The 7,500-nt window shown below is 52.8% G+C and overlaps 3 non-coding genes across 3 annotated transcripts in view; all 3 read left to right on the top strand.

Annotated features, from left to right (window-relative positions):
• The first annotated feature begins 4,630 nt into the window (after positions 1–4,630).
• LOC126450387 (small subunit ribosomal RNA) lies at positions 4,631–6,539 on the top strand. The gene has a single exon (XR_007584425.1). It is a non-coding gene; the product is annotated as a small subunit ribosomal RNA (ribosomal RNA).
• Positions 6,540–6,892: 353 nt separating this feature from the next.
• Positions 6,893–7,047, top strand: LOC126450394 (5.8S ribosomal RNA). The gene has a single exon (XR_007584431.1). It is a non-coding gene; the product is annotated as a 5.8S ribosomal RNA (ribosomal RNA).
• A 188-nt stretch (positions 7,048–7,235) lies between these two features.
• The window catches only part of LOC126450390 (large subunit ribosomal RNA), a 4,222-nt gene continuing 3,957 nt past the window's right edge, over positions 7,236–7,500 (top strand). The window contains exon 1 of the ribosomal RNA XR_007584428.1: positions 7,236–7,500. This exon is cut by the window's right edge and continues 3,957 nt beyond it. This is a non-coding gene — a ribosomal RNA (large subunit ribosomal RNA).

Raw genomic sequence — 7,500 nt, 5'->3', positions numbered from 1 at the left:
GGATTCCCATGCCGAGCGATCAGCTAGGAAGCGCCCCATCCACGTCGGTACCCTTGGGCGTTGCACTCGCAGTCGCAAAAAACGTTGGGCAAATATATTTCTCCGATGCTGAGCGATCAGCTAGGAAGCGCCCCATCCATGTCGGTACTCGTACGCGTCGCACTCGCAGTCGCAAAAAACGCTGGGCAAATATATTTCTCGGAAGAGTAATGACAGTCCGAGCCTCCTGCGTGGGAAGAGTCTTTCTAGGCCCTGACCCACGGGAAGCGTGTAGCTTCCCCCATCCCGGACATTTCACGTCGTCACACTACCGGTATTGACTAATAGACTGATTGCTGATAATCATTAGCCACACACTGGGGGAAACGGCCGACAGGGGCGGCAACATAGTGGAGCCGCAGTGTCACTAATGTACAGAGATAGAACAGTTTCGACTGGAACCAGAGTAACCGTATACACGGCACTGATTAGTAATAGATGCAGAGCCATCAGAATACAGATAATATATACAACCGTCCCTATACATGCTGAAAGACTCTGCACACAATGAGAACCACACGTCAGCCAGACACTATCACACACTACTCTCTGCCTCTAACAGGCACACACACAATATCTAACCACCAGCATGGAAGAACATCCGGTGCATCCTCTCCGCCACATTACACAATCCACACTATCATAACCAGACCGGGAGGTCCACCCAGAAAACAGAATATCCCACCCTTCCGACATCCGCCATTGCTCAGCTAAGCCACGAACACCCACACATGTCCTACACAGGGGTGCACCCAACATCACAATACTGCCTCCTGTCACAGTACACAAACAATGGCAGGAATGAAAGACACAGATCTGCCACAACCTTGGAATCGGAGCGCCGCCTGTCATGAGCCACAAGTGCATCCTGACGTGACAAATCGGATGATCCCGCAGGCATGCACTTACGATAATCACTATCAACGAACCTGCCGCCCCCTCCCCCCCCAAAATACACCTTTCCCTACAACGTGTACCTTAACCTAAGCTATATTGTACCTTAACCTAAGCGATATTGTACCTTAACCTAAGGTATATCGTACCTTAACCTAACCTACATTGCGCCTTCACCTAACCTACGTTGTACCTTAACCTAACCTACGTTGTACCTTAACCTAACCTACGTTGTACCTTAACCTAACCTACGTTGTACCTTAACCTAACCTACGTTGTACCTTAACCTAACCTACGTTGTACCTTAACCTAACCTACGTTGTACCTTAACCTAACCTACGTTGTACCTTAACCTAACCTACGTTGTACCTTAACCTAACCTACGTTGTGCCTTAACCTAACCTACGTTGTGCCTTAACCTAACCTACGTTGTGCCTTAACCTAACCTACGTTGTGCCTTAACCTAACCTACGTTGTGCCTTAACCTAACCTACGTTGTGCCTTAACCTAACCTACGTTGTGCCTTAACCTAACCTATGTTGTGCCTTAACCTAACCTATGTTGTGCCTTAACCTAACCTATGTTGTGCCTTAACCTAACCTATGTTGTGCCTTAACCTAACCTATGTTGTGCCTTAACCTAACCTATGTTGTGCCTTAACCTAACCTATGTTGTGCCTTAACCTAACCTATGTTGTGCCTTAACCTAACCTATGTTGTGCCTTAACCTAACCTACGTTGTGCCTTAACCTAACCTACGTTGTGCCTTAACCTAACCTACGTTGTGCCTTAACCTAACCTACGTTGTGCCTTAACCTAACCTACGTTGTGCCTTAACCTAACCTACGTTGTGCCTTAACCTAACCTACGTTGTGCCTTAACCTAACCTACGTTGTGCCTTAACCTAACCTACGTTGTGCCTTAACCTAACCTACGTTGTGCCTTAACCTAACCTACGTTGTGCCTTAACCTAACCTACGTTGTGCCTTAACCTAACCTACGTTGTGCCTTAACCTAACCTACGTTGTGCCTTAACCTAACCTATGTTGTGCCTTAACCTAACCTATGTTGTGCCTTAACCTAACCTATGTTGTGCCTTAACCTAACCTACGTTGTGCCTTAACCTAACCTATGTTGTGCCTTAACCTAACCTATGTTGTGCCTTAACCTAACCTATGTTGTGCCTTAACCTAACCTATGTTGTGCCTTAACCTAACCTATGTTGTGCCTTAACCTAACCTATGTTGTGCCTTAACCTAACCTACGTTGTGCCTTAACCTAACCTACGTTGTGCCTTAACCTAACCCATATTGTACCTTAACCTAACCCATATTGTACCTTAACCTAACCCATATTGTACCTTAACCTAACCCATATTGTACCTTAACGTAACCTAATTTGTGCCTTAACGTAACCTAATTTGTGCCTTAACGTAACCTAATTTGTGCCTTAACGTAACCTAATTTGTGCCTTAACGTAACCTAATTTGTGCCTTAACGTAACCTAATTTGTGCCTTAACGTAACCTAATTTGTGCCTTAACGTAACCTAATTTGTGCCTTAACGTAACCTAATTTGTGCCTTAACGTAACCTAATTTGTGCCTTAACGTAACCTAATTTGTGCCTTAACGTAACCTAATTTGTGCCTTAACGTAACCTAATTTGTGCCTTAACGTAACCTAATTTGTGCCTTAACGTAACCTAATTTGTGCCTTAACGTAACCTAATTTGTGCCTTAACGTAACCCATGTTGTGCCTTAACGTAACCCATGTTGTGCCTTAACGTAACCCAATTTGTGCCTTAACGTAACCCATGTTGTGCCTTAACCTAACCTATATTGTGCCTCAACCTAACCTATATTGCGCCTTAACCTGACGCACGTTGTCGCTGAACCTGCTCTGTAATTGTTATGCAACTCGTTAAATTAGTGTAGTGTTGCCTAACCGCAACCCTCGCAATATAGTTCGCTATTCGCACTGCCCGGTCCCCTGTGTATCGCGTCATGTTAAACACCTTGCAGGTGTTGCTGACTTTCCACATGCTCCTGCTATACACTGTAATGTGGATAGCAGCAGGACGTACATGCCCCCCCCCCTTCCCCCCTGCCTTCGCAAGCTGGTCGTTGAGAAGTTTGCATGTTCAATGCCCTTCGCATGCCGACGTACTCAGCCTACGTTGTGGTACGGCCTGTCACCTGTCCGCCGATGTACGCAAAACCCACAAACTGTACTGCACATTGGTCCGTATGTACTGAATGATACATCGTGGCACATGTGTGACCGTACGACGACTGCGCCTAGCAACGGCAGACCATACAGTCCAAATATTGTGCACGCAGCTACGTGTCGTCTCCCTATAAGAGCTGGATTGCAGTGTGGTACGCCATTCAGACGTGTGGGAGGAACGGACGCCCTGGATGGCGATCAGCATGAGCAGTCTGTTGATGTAGTGGAGCGTGTATTCGGACGTAGTCGTCTCTTCTCACACACCGTGATAGCATGTTGCACCGCGTTCCACATCTGCGACATCCTGCAGAGGCCGGCTGACAGTCGTTCGCGCAATGGACACCGCATACGTACGGGGGCTACCTTCCACGTGTTCTCGAGGCGTGCACATGTTGTTGCGTCTATGTGGGCAGACGTAGTGTGTTGTGACACCTGACACAGGCATGCAATACTCGTTGCAAATGGCGATGGACGTCTACGTTTGCTGGTGACGTTACGCAAATGAACAACAGGTAACCCGTTGTGGTGCGGTTGTTCTCGCTAGAGGTGAATCAGTGTTGGCGACGATCGGTCGAGCTATTAACCGGTTGTTTCAGGGATACCCACCATGCCCACGAACGTGAAAGGGGACCCACCATGCCCACGAACGCGAAAGGGGATCTGGGTGTGAGGCGATACGCGGCGGTGGCTGGGTGGGACCGTCCCCGGCCGGTGAGGGGGGGCCGCCCGGCGTGCTGGCAGCGCGGTGCGTGGGCGCACGCGCTACAGCCGGCTGGTGGGGGCGGCCAGTGGCAGGCGCGCCGGCCGACGGACGCGGCAGGCGGCGCAGCTGCGCGCCGGCGCCCCCTGCTCGCGGCGCCTTGCGGCCAAAGTAGGTCCTCGCGGGCCCGGTGCGAAGCGCGGTGGCCATCTGCAGTGTGCTGGTCCGATTGAGGACTGTGTGCGCTGAGGATGCGCCGCCGCCCGGCGCTCGGCGCCGCGACGCCGTCTGCTGCTCGGTCGCCCCAGCGGTTCTCGCAGGTGGTTTGTATCGCAGCTGTGCGGACGTGTTGGCGCGTGCGCTGTGCTGGGAGAGTTCGCTTCGGCACCCAAGTGGGGCTTTTGTCCTTCTGTGGCGCTGGCGTTGGAGCTGCCGGTCACCGTAGGTGGCGCGTGTTGTCTCCCGCCAGCAATGCCACGACAGCACGCTCCCGGGCCTCTGTCGGCAGCGGCAAGCTCAGTTGGGAGCACGGGTGGTCGCACCTAAAGCGTCTACTCGCCTAACTCCGGGCGATTGCGCCTCTCTCGAACCCGACCAAGTACTTAGGACGGCGCTGCGCGCCGCCGGGACCTGAGAGGGTTTCGAGGTGTGTTGTGCAGGGGAGCTCAGCCTCCTCCTGTTTGCAGAATAATTGAGCGGACGCTTGCGTGTTCGCGCGGGCCCCCGGGACACACTCCCGGGCGGCCGGCTGCTCAGCTCTAGTTGACGCAGCTCCCTGGTTGATCCTGCCAGTAGTCATATGCTTGTCTCAAAGATTAAGCCATGCATGTCTCAGTACAAGCCGCATTAAGGTGAAACCGCGAATGGCTCATTAAATCAGTTATGGTTCCTTAGATCGTACCCACGTTACTTGGATAACTGTGGTAATTCTAGAGCTAATACATGCAAACAGAGTCCCGACCAGAGATGGAAGGGACGCTTTTATTAGATCAAAACCAATCGGTCGGCTCGTCCGGTCCGTTTGCCTTGGTGACTCTGAATAACTTTGGGCTGATCGCACGGTCCTCGTACCGGCGACGCATCTTTCAAATGTCTGCCTTATCAACTGTCGATGGTAGGTTCTGCGCCTACCATGGTTGTAACGGGTAACGGGGAATCAGGGTTCGATTCCGGAGAGGGAGCCTGAGAAACGGCTACCACATCCAAGGAAGGCAGCAGGCGCGCAAATTACCCACTCCCGGCACGGGGAGGTAGTGACGAAAAATAACGATACGGGACTCATCCGAGGCCCCGTAATCGGAATGAGTACACTTTAAATCCTTTAACGAGTATCTATTGGAGGGCAAGTCTGGTGCCAGCAGCCGCGGTAATTCCAGCTCCAATAGCGTATATTAAAGTTGTTGCGGTTAAAAAGCTCGTAGTTGGATTTGTGTCCCACGCTGTTGGTTCACCGCCCGTCGGTGTTTAACTGGCATGTATCGTGGGACGTCCTGCCGGTGGGGCGAGCCGAAGGCGTGCGACCGCCTCGTGCGTGCTCGTGCGTCCCGAGGCGGACCCCGTTGAAATCCTACCAGGGTGCTCTTTATTGAGTGTCTCGGTGGGCCGGCACGTTTACTTTGAACAAATTAGAGTGCTTAAAGCAGGCAAGCCCGCCTGAATACTGTGTGCATGGAATAATGGAATAGGACCTCGGTTCTATTTTGTTGGTTTTCGGAACCCGAGGTAATGATTAATAGGGACAGGCGGGGGCATTCGTATTGCGACGTTAGAGGTGAAATTCTTGGATCGTCGCAAGACGAACAGAAGCGAAAGCATTTGCCAAGTATGTTTTCATTAATCAAGAACGAAAGTTAGAGGTTCGAAGGCGATCAGATACCGCCCTAGTTCTAACCATAAACGATGCCAGCCAGCGATCCGCCGCAGTTCCTCCGATGACTCGGCGGGCAGCCTCCGGGAAACCAAAGCTTTTGGGTTCCGGGGGAAGTATGGTTGCAAAGCTGAAACTTAAAGGAATTGACGGAAGGGCACCACCAGGAGTGGAGCCTGCGGCTTAATTTGACTCAACACGGGAAACCTCACCAGGCCCGGACACCGGAAGGATTGACAGATTGATAGCTCTTTCTTGATTCGGTGGGTGGTGGTGCATGGCCGTTCTTAGTTGGTGGAGCGATTTGTCTGGTTAATTCCGATAACGAACGAGACTCTAGCCTGCTAACTAGTCGCGTGACATCCTTCGTGCTGTCAGCGATTACTTTTCTTCTTAGAGGGACAGGCGGCTTCTAGCCGCACGAGATTGAGCAATAACAGGTCTGTGATGCCCTTAGATGTTCTGGGCCGCACGCGCGCTACACTGAAGGAATCAGCGTGTCTTCCTAGGCCGAAAGGTCGGGGTAACCCGCTGAACCTCCTTCGTGCTAGGGATTGGGGCTTGCAATTGTTCCCCATGAACGAGGAATTCCCAGTAAGCGCGAGTCATAAGCTCGCGTTGATTACGTCCCTGCCCTTTGTACACACCGCCCGTCGCTACTACCGATTGAATGATTTAGTGAGGTCTTCGGACTGGTACGCGGCATTGACTCTGTCGTTGCCGATGCTACCGGAAAGATGACCAAACTTGATCATTTAGAGGAAGTAAAAGTCGTAACAAGGTTTCCGTAGGTGAACCTGCGGAAGGATCATTACCGACTAGACTGCATGTCTTTCGATGTGCGTGTCGTGTCGCGCAACACGCAGCTACCTGTACGGCTCGCAGTAGCCGTGCGCCGCGTGCGGAACCACGCGTTCGTCTCAAAACTAACGGCAATGTTGTGTGGTACGAGCGCTGAAGCGCTGGAGCGGCTGGCCTGCGGCACCTGGCGCCTGGCGCCGGTTTTGAATGACTTTCGCCCGACTGCCTGTCCGCTCCGGTGTGGAGCCGTACGACGCCCATCGGCCGTGAGGCCGTTGGACACTGAACGCTGGAACAGGGCCGCCACACGCCTCAGTCCCGCCTATGCAACTGTCTCGAAAGAGATGGTGGAAACTATGAAAAGATCACCCAGGACGGTGGATCACTCGGCTCGTGGGTCGATGAAGAACGCAGCAAATTGCGCGTCGACATGTGAACTGCAGGACACATGAACATCGACGTTTCGAACGCACATTGCGGTCCATGGATTCCGTTCCCGGGCCACGTCTGGCTGAGGGTCGGCTACGTATACTGAAGCGCGCGGCGTTTGCCCCGCTTCGCAGACCTGGGAGTGTCGTGGCCGCCTGTGGGGCCGGCCGCGTCTCCTTAAACGTGCGATGCGCGCCCGTCGCCTGGCGGTTCGCATACCGGTACTTACTCGGTAGCGTGCACAGCCGGCTGGCGGTGTGGCGTGCGACACCTCGTACAACGACCTCAGAGCAGGCGAGACTACCCGCTGAATTTAAGCATATTACTAAGCGGAGGAAAAGAAACTAACAAGGATTCCCCCAGTAGCGGCGAGCGAACAGGGAAGAGTCCAGCACCGAACCCCGCAGGCTGCCGCCTGTCGTGGCATGTGGTGTTTGGGAGGGTCCACTACCCCGACGCCTCGCGCCGAGCCCAAGTCCAACTTGAATGAGGCCACGGCCCGTAGAGGGTGCCAGGCCCGTAGCGGCCGGTGCGAGCGTCGGCGG

Source organism: Schistocerca serialis, unplaced genomic scaffold (assembly GCF_023864345.2).
Source record: "Schistocerca serialis cubense isolate TAMUIC-IGC-003099 unplaced genomic scaffold, iqSchSeri2.2 HiC_scaffold_740, whole genome shotgun sequence".
NCBI lineage: Eukaryota > Metazoa > Arthropoda > Insecta > Orthoptera > Acrididae > Schistocerca > Schistocerca serialis.
The sequence above is the reverse complement of the archived record's forward strand: the minus strand, read 5'-3'. Positions and strand labels throughout refer to the sequence as shown.